Below are 9684 nucleotides of genomic sequence, written 5' to 3' on the forward strand. Positions count from 1 at the left end.
AATCAAGCTTCATCCATCATTTCAACACTGTTTTAATAGACATATAAAGGACTATAAACTTTCTCTTTGCCTATAAAGCATGTGGAGGGCTAAGAAAGCTGAGATTCTCAAGATCCTGAAAGTTGCACCCAGTATAATAATTGCACAGTGCAACTGTAGACTCACAGAATATGCACTACTCTGGACACTGCACCAATTCCTACATCTGTAGTAACAAGAGCTAGAAACATGTCTTTAGAAAATAAATACTGAGATGTTCAGGATCTGTGCCTATTTCAAATCTAGGGCCTGCACAGACTTTCAGAGTGTACATAACACTCACTTGTGTATGCCTTGGAATTTTCCTGGCACAAAGATTTGCTGACATGGGGGTCATAGGCCCTGACCAACTTGTAGTTGTTTTTATGGTATTTATAGACACTCCATCATCTTTTTTGGGTCCATCATTGTCAATTCAGTTTGTTCTTAAAGCATTGTCAAGTGGTGCTTTTATGCGAATGCTTTCTACATGCATTTCCATATCTTTTTCTCAGCAGACACAAATATTTTTATTGTGACTAATATGTTTTATTTCATTTCCTTTAGAACAGTAAAATCAGAGAAAAGATGTTTTGATAATTTTCTTGTATGGAACTCTCCAATGTTCTTTCTTTACATCTAATACACAATTGACAAGAAATTCGGGTACGCTGAAAGACATCAATAGAGGTACTGATGAGGAGTGGGAAACACTTGCCTTAAAAACCTGGAGCAAAGGAAGACGCTTCTAATTATCTGCGACATGTGAAGTCAGTTGTCCTTAATACTTTAAGAATGACAGATTACAAATGAATAGATATTAGAGCTTTCTGCTCGGTTGCTCACTGAAGAATTGATGAAGGACAAGCACTTGGATATGTCACCTTGTGTCTTAGAGGGGAAAGGAGAAGAATGAAAGGATGATGATAGGAAAAGATACAGATTATCCATGTTGCATTCTTTCCTGAATCCAGCTCGCCAAGTGATTTGCTAAAAGAAAACAATGAGGTTTCCATTAAAAAAGAGAGAACTTCTCAATATGCAGACCACTAAGCCCTGTAAAGTCTCAGATTCTTCAGAACTCACTTAGCCGGTGACAGAGCATGGACTTGTGAATGGGTTTTGCTTCTACTTTTGTATGACTTTTTCTGGATTGCAAAGCTTTCTCCCCCATTGACTAGCATATCTTTTCACTGTGGGTGCATGTTCAACTCAAAAATCAAGGGACCAGATATGTGTCAGGATCAGTTTGCTCTACCTTCAGTAATTGGATCAGGGAATTTCAGTAGCTGCAGCTTTTTTCACCTTCACAGGAAAATCTGTAAGGTGCCAGCTTTGGAGACACTGCCAAAAAAGTCTATTGAATACCACCTTTAAAAGTAAAAAAAGAAAGCTGTGCCCTTTTCGTGACTCTCATCACTGTAGTCCAGAAGAGCCCCAATCCAGTTCTAGCTATGGCCCAACTAGTCTCACAATGTAACAGGTGGTTGTGGGTGGGGTTGTGTATCCCCATGTACATCATAAAGCCCATCCAGCCATTTCAATGGAATTTGAATGTGCATCATTATGAAGATAGGAATGGTCATCTAGATGTGGAGCTACTGCTGCACTGGCTCCATGGAAGACAGTATCCAAGGGAAGATCTCCCTTGCTGGATCAAGGCAGTGAAGCTGAAATAAAATTAAATCTCTTTAATCCTGGGTAATCCATGAGAATTGTATCTACAAAATATCCTGGAAATATCTACAAAATAATCCTGGAAATATGGTCTGTCTTACAGTACAAATTCTAAGAGCATGAATGCATGAAAAAAAATGACTGGGCCACCTAAACACAGAGAGGACATAACCATTTCTGAGACTGCTAGAGATGCATGAAGTGCCCTATGACCAAGGAAATGGCCACTAGCTTCCACTGTATCTGACCCGACTCATGTCACGGCTTCTTTTCATTCATAGAAGGAATTGCACTGGAAGGTGGAGTAGAAGATAAGTGGCTTGTTTGCGTGAGTAAACTGGTTCAAGTACTGGATATGATGCCATAGTGGGGGTGCATGAAATGCAACAAGCCATTTTACTGTCTTTTGTGAAAGAGACCTTCATGTCCAAGACAAATTGCTCTGTAACTGCAAACTTGTATGGGTAACTATTGGAGCAGCTAGTAACAATGCAAACCTAAGCAGAGCCATTCCCTTTCAAAATCCATTGATATTAGAGGAAACTCTGCTAAGCACTGTACAGCTGACAGATAGATACATAAAGGGGAGCAGTTCATAATGGAACAGCTTTGGGTGATGATTTAGAAGATGGCAACTTTAGAAAATAGCACCTGCAGCCCAATCCTATGCATGTTTACTAAGTCCTAGTGAGTTCGCTGGGCTTACTTCCAAAGCAATCTGCACAGGAATGTAGCTTTAGCCTGCCATCCCAAGCGTACAAACTTAGTTGGGAATCTCATTGAAATTTGGTGCTCCAAAGTAAATATAGTTAGGATTTGGCTGTTAAATCTTCTTTTATTGCCTTTAAACATTTTAGCCTGAAGCCAAGCTTTGGAGATTCAAAAACTTGAAAAAACAAACAATGGAAATCGTTCCATTAAAAAGGCTCAGGTGTCACCTATATCCAACTGAGAGTAATAGCCAGGGAATCCCTGATTTTGAAGTACTTGATTGCTCTTGTAGTCTTCACTGATTGTAGAAGATCAATGGCATTTATTTACCCAAACTTTTTGTTCCAGCATAAAACAAAAAGTGCCATAGTTTTCTGATACTATTCTGGGGCAGAAAGTTGGGGGGGGGGGGTTGTAGTTGTTTTTACTTTGCTGAATATTTTTTTAAAAGAAAACTTCTGAGAATCAATATCAAAAAGCTGCCTAAAATTTAAATAGCATCCCGTAACCAAAAAGTGACCCACTTCCACAAGATAACAAAGGCCCCTTCCTCACATGCAGAATAATGCACTTTCAATCCACTTCCAATACACTTTGCAGCTGTGAGGAATAGCAAAATCCACTTGCAAACAGTTGTGAAAGTGGATTGAAAGTGCAATATTCTGCATGTGCGGAAGGGGCCAAAGTGTAATATGTAATGTGCTTTGAAATATGATTCAATAAATACACAGGGAATCCAACTACCTTGCTTTTCTATATCCAGCTTTTCTAGGATATATACCATTGGTTCACAAGAGTTAAATGTACAGAATACAAAAAGGGTGGAAGCCCATGAGATAAAAAGAACTGATAATCAAGCAGAGAAAAAAGAACTGAATAACTAAAGCTGTTGTAACTGTGCTTGGAAGACATTCACATTGACCGCTATAAAAAATACTACAATGCAGACAATGCAAATTCAGTTCTTATAACGGTGAAACGCAGCCTCACTTTCTGGGCTAATGCAGCAGTGTTTGAAAGTGGGATATAGTCAGAAAGTATTTGATGTTGCAACCTTGCTTATTTATTTTGATTTATGTGTTGCCCTTCCCCATACGCTAATGTGCTTGGGTGGGAGACCTGGGAGTCCTGTATGCATAGTCTTGAGTTTTAAAATGAAAGGCAGGATATAAATGGAAGAAATTACTCAAGTATTTTACAGCATCTGTGTACAAAGAATGCCAGTTATAAGCAGTCAAAGCTCCTATGAGCAGTGGTGGGATCCAAAAAAATTAATAACAGGTTCCGATGGTAGTGGGATTCAAACCGTGGCGCCGCCGCACACACGCACCTCCAGTCCCTATTAGGCAGGGAGGTTGCTTTAGTAACCCCTTCTCAGCACTCAGAAAAAATTAGTAACCCCTTCTAGAGAAGTGGTGAGAACTGGTTGGATCCCACCTCTGCCTATGAGGTATTTCCAAGTAAATCTGTTACAACAGTCATGCTTGTTTTGAGGAAACTGGGACAGCCAGTAGTCCATTCCACCTTGACCTGAATAGTTCATGCTAGCTCGATCTTGTCAGAAGCTAAACAGAATCAATTCTGGTCAGTATTTGGATGGGAGATTTCAAAGGAATACCAGGAGCATGCAATGGCAACCACCTCTGAATGTATACGATGATCCTACATCGTAAGTCACATGTGTCTTGACAGCAAGATTTAAAAAAAATATTTTCTAGACCAATGTGCTATCTAGGGCAGGGCAGTTTACTATACACATTCTAGATGGGACAGGTCAGATGGCATACCATCCAACAGCAGAGTTGCTATTTTAGGAATGGGTGGCTCAGGACCTAATCCAGAAAGATCAATAGCAACATGGTAATTGCATCTCAAGAAGCATCTAAAATACACATATCCATATAGAGGACATACAGATAAATAAAAATGTTTTAAAATATCCTTAATAGCATGCTATCTATCTATCTATCTATCTATCTATCTATCTATCTATCTATCTATCTATCTATCTATCTATCTATCTATCTATCTATCTATCTATCTATCTATCTATCTATCTATCTATCTATCTATCTAATTACTCCCTCCATTTTCCCAATGGGGACCCAAAATGGCTTACATTATTCTCTCTTCCTCCATTTTATCCTCACAACAATGCTGTAAGGCAGGTGAGCTTGTGTGATTGGCCTAGCAGACTTCCAACCAGGGTCTTCCAGTCTGACACTCTTAAGCTGACACTGAGGTTGTTGCTAGCCTTGCCATTAATACACAGTTTGCCAAAGTAAACATAACAGGGACAGGAGGCAGCACAAAAAAAAGAGACATCCTAAATCTCATATTGTCCTTTTCGTAACTTTCCTACAATTGTCTCTCTGTATGTGTCAAGTGTCATCAAGTTGCAATTTCCTTTGACCTAGCGTGTTTAAAAGCATTTATAACTAATTGTATATTATTCCTCATAGATCTTTCAGGGATGGAACCAGTTTGGTCTTCATGGGTTATTTTATCTATACACCTCAGTCTGGTTGTCATAATTGCGGTGAAAACTTTGTAATCAACATTCAATAATGAAATTGGTCTGAATGATTGTGATATTTCTGGGTCGCTGCCTTCTTTATGAATTAGTGTTATGTGTTTGTCTTGCCATGAAGGTGCTAATTTGTTTGGAGAATCTATAGAAATCATCACATCTGATCATATTGAACTTAATTTTTCTTCCAAAGTTTACTGGTATTCTGCAGTTAAGTCATCTGGTCTTGCCTTTTTTTTAGCTCTCTGATTGCTTGTGATAGCTCTTGAATTAGTGTGTTTTGGTTAAATATTTAACAGTGATTTTAACAGTGATTTATGGTGATTTTTTCAAGTGGAACCCTCTTAATATATCCCTTTAGTGCCTCACTATTGATATCGTTTTTCCTATACAACCCAGAATAAAACTGGACAAATTGTTCTTGGATTTCTTTTTCTGTTGTAGTTGATGTATCTTTTTTAATTTATTTGCTTTTTTCTATCTGCTTTTCTAAATAATATGCAAAAAATTTACTAGGTTTATTTGCATATTCAAAATGCTTGTTTTAAAAATGCAACTGGTATTTTTTACATTTTTTCCAAGTAAATCTAGTTGAGTCTTTAACAGCTTCATCTTCTTGAATATTTTTTTATTCTATTTTTATGTTTTTCCTTCAGATCTTTGAACTGCTCCATAATATTTTCTACCATTTGATGTTTAACTTTTTTGTTTGGATACCCTGACAGTTAATCTTTCTCTATTATATCCTTTACTCGCATTCCGAACTATTTTGATTGGCATACCTTCAGTTTTGTTAATTTTTTAAAAATCATCTAAGTCTTCTTGATACTGTTTCACCATTTGTTTCTGTAACATCAGATTGTCATCCATTCAAACTACCTGTATCTTTTTAGACGCTGAAAAGGCCTTTGACAATATTTTTGGGACTTTATTTGAAACATTAAACTATCTAAAATGCAGATGTAAGTTTCATAATTGGATCCAGAGTATGTATACTAAACAATGAGCAAGAGTATTAATAAATGGTTTTTTTACTGAAGAATTGCAAATTAAAAAGGGCACCTGACAAGAATGTCCCTTATCTCCGTTGTTGTTTAATTTGGTACTAGAAGTGATGGCATCGGAAAAATATTCATTGTATGATATAATTTCAAATTGCTTCAAGATTAAGCAGAAATTTAAAGACAACAGAAGGTGTCCTAAGAGAAATGTCAGAATTTAAAAGAGAAATTGGTCGACAAAAACGACATTTAATGGGAATAATCCATAAGTTATCACTTAACTATGACTCAGAAACTGAACAAGTTAAGACTTGCATGATAAAACGTTTGCAAAATCTTCAGGAAAAGATTGATTTTTTAACAGTGGGGAACAAAAAAATGTAAATCTACTACTAGTCAACAAATTGAGAGAAAACTGAGAGAATAAGATGTTTTACATATGGTATGTAATGTTAGACGATATTGAAAAAAAGGACCAAAAGAAAGAAGGGTAAGTAATGGAAATGCCAAGAAAAATCTGGGTTTTTAAAAAAATATGAGGTGGATTTGCAACAAGACAAAAAAGTTTGAATACTAATTCACACAGAAATGCAAAAAAAAAAATTTAAAGAATAAATTCCAAATGTACCCAAAAGTCATGTTGGTGGGTATTTTACCCCCAAAAAAGCACCCAGAATTATCTCTGTACTTAATAACAGTAGCAAGAGCTATTTATGCTTCTAACTGGAAAGTGGGAAATATCCCCTTCGAAGAGATCTGGGAGGACAAAATAAGAGGATATTACTGTATGGCAAAACTAACCAATTTTGTAAACAGAAGACTTATGAATTTAAAGAAAAATGGGAATCTTATTCTAAGTATTATAAAATGCAAAGTGTTATTTAATTCCAAGTGAAGATGGAATGACTTCAATATATAAATGTATAAACACAGGCTTAAAAAAAAGACAGTTAACAGTTACTAATATTGATAAGCAATTCTAAATCAAGTTATAATAAGACTGTAAAAAAGATTTGACAACTTTCATATCAAAGCATTATTACTTTTTATCCTAAATTGTTTTTCATTGCTTCAGTATGCAGATCCATCTTATGTGTTGTATATTTTATTCTCTTTCCTGTGTGCTTTTTTAAACTCTCTGTTGCTATTTTGTTGTTTTGTAAAAAAAAACAATAAATTATTTTTTTAAGTGTCATCAAGTTGCTTCTGACTATGGCAACTCTAAGAATTAATGACCCCCCCAAATGTCCAGTTGTTAACAGCCTTGCCCAGGTCTTGCAACCTGAGGGTTATAGTTTCCTTGGTTGAGTTAATCCATCTCATGTTGGTTTTTCTGCTGCTTTCAACTTTTCCTAGCATTGTTTTTTTTTTTCAAATGAGTCTTCACAATGTGACCAAAGTATGATAAACTTCATTTTAGCTTCTAGGTACAGTCTACAGAATCCACACTTTTTGACAGTTTATTGTATCCATAAAACTCTCCTCTAACACCACGTCACTAAACTTTCTTCCGAAACATATAGTAGAACACATCAAAGCATCTGGGCCCATTGATTGGCACTGCAAGAGAACCGTTATCTGGTGAAGAATAAAGATGGTTGCAAAATGTCTTCAATGTTTTCATTCTGTTGCATAGTTGCATATCCTATCTTTGGAACCAAGCCAAGATCTAAGCAATTAGACCATCAAATGAATTGTAAGGAGTGTGTCTAATACCACAGAAAAGATTCTGAGACATAACAACCCATGATTGTTACATATTATTTGGTCCAAACTGTGATTTTTATCTATGACAAACACACAGATTCACTTTCTCTCCCTTTTTATAACAACAAACAGCAAGTAATAATGATGCACTGATAATATTATGATTTCTTTACTATCCGTATCCTAGTCTGAAAGGAGGGAAAACCCCATCGACATGGGAAGCTGGCAGCAAGAAACAAACAATTTTCTGGGAGGTAAAAGCCCTCTAATTTCTTTGATGACATACAGATGCATAGGCATCCCTGAATCTTGTATGATGTCAAATCAACTCGTCGAAAGAAAAACCCTTCAGGGACTGAAAATATATAATAACAAAAATGTGGTTTTTGTGTGTGTTTCTAACTTTGCATTTGCTGGCCCTCTCCCCACTCCCCATTTGGAATGTTTTCTGAGATTTTCCAGCCAAGCAGTTCTGTAGACAGTCCTGGGTTTTGCTTTCTTCATGGCTAGGTCAACAACCAGGTGGCTGGAATAAAAGATTTGTGTTTATCTCTTAGAAGATCAGAGCTGATTCATTCTCATTAAGGCTGCAGCAGCTTCACCTGGTGGCTTTGCAGATGCCTTGGGGGAAAGCTCAGCAGGGGTTAACATCTTCATGAGGGGTGGGAAAGAAGAGGTAAGGTTTTATTTTTAATTGGTGTAAGGGGAAATCCTTTTTCTTTTCTACAGGTGGTTCAGGGAGGGGAGAGTGAAACCTCCCCCCAACCACAATAATAGAATCATAGAATCATAGAGTTGGAAGAGACCACAAGGGCCATCAAATCCAACCTCCTGCCTTGCAGGAACACACAATCAAAGCACCACTGACATATAATCATCCAGCCTCTGTTTAAAAATCTCCAAAGAAGGAGACTCCATCACTCTCTGACACTGAATTCCACTGTCAAACAGTCAGAAAGTTCTTCCTAATGTTTAGGTGGAATCTCTTTTCCTGCACCTTGAATCCATTACTCCGTGTCCTAGTCTCTGAGGCAGTAGAAAACAAGCTTGCTCCCTCTTCAACAATGGTATCCCTTCAAATATTTAAACATAGCTATCATGCCCCACCTTCGCTTCTCCAGACTAAACATCCCCAGCTCCCTAAATCTCTCTTCGTTGGGCATGGATTCCAGATCTTTTACCATTTTAGTTGCCTTTCTCTGGACCCATTCCAGTTTGTCAATATCCTTCTTAAATTGTGGTGCCCAGAACTGAACACAGGACTCTAGGTGAGGTCTGATCAATGCAGAGTAGAGTAATCTTTAGAATGAATTACAGTAAATATATCACACTTTCCAGGACAGGGGTAGGGGTGTGGTGGGGCAGTGGGGGAGGGCTGGGGGTGGAATTGGCAGAATTATCATTACAGCAGTTTCTTCAGAACTGAATACTAAACTGCAGCATGAGTTGAAAGACATTGTTATATGTGGAACTTTTTTGTTCATTGCTTTAATACAATCATGATATGTGATTGTTTATTACTTTAATACAAACAGGATACCTGTTACTGGAGGTGATATACTTCACAACTGTTTAGTTCCCTGGTGTATTTTGATGAAGTTTTTCCTGCACCATTTTGATGAATGTGTGTTCCCCCAGAACTCAGAACCTCTTCAGGTCCCAAACAAAGAGGACTTAGCCCTCAGAAAGTGCACTAGATTAGTATAATTAACTTCTAGCAACACTTGTATTCCTGATCTCCTGAGGCCTCACCCTCAGGCTTACAAACTACAAACACACGAGGAGAGGGGAAAGGGAGAAAAGGGGCGGAGGTTTGTCAGCAAAACATAGCCACTGGAGGCTAAGCAGCTCCTGCCCTGCTTTGATGGGGATGTTGCAACTCACCCCCAGTTATAATAGGGTTACCAAGCTCCAGGTAGAGCCTGGAGATCTTCCATAACTATAACTGCTTCTGCATTATAGAGATCAGTTGCCCAGAAAAAAATGGAAGTGTTGGAGGATGGACACTGTGGAATCATATCCTTCCCCATCCCAACCTCC

This window comes from Sphaerodactylus townsendi, linkage group LG11 (genome assembly GCF_021028975.2).
Source record: "Sphaerodactylus townsendi isolate TG3544 linkage group LG11, MPM_Stown_v2.3, whole genome shotgun sequence".
Classification (NCBI taxonomy): Eukaryota; Metazoa; Chordata; class Lepidosauria; order Squamata; family Sphaerodactylidae; genus Sphaerodactylus; species Sphaerodactylus townsendi.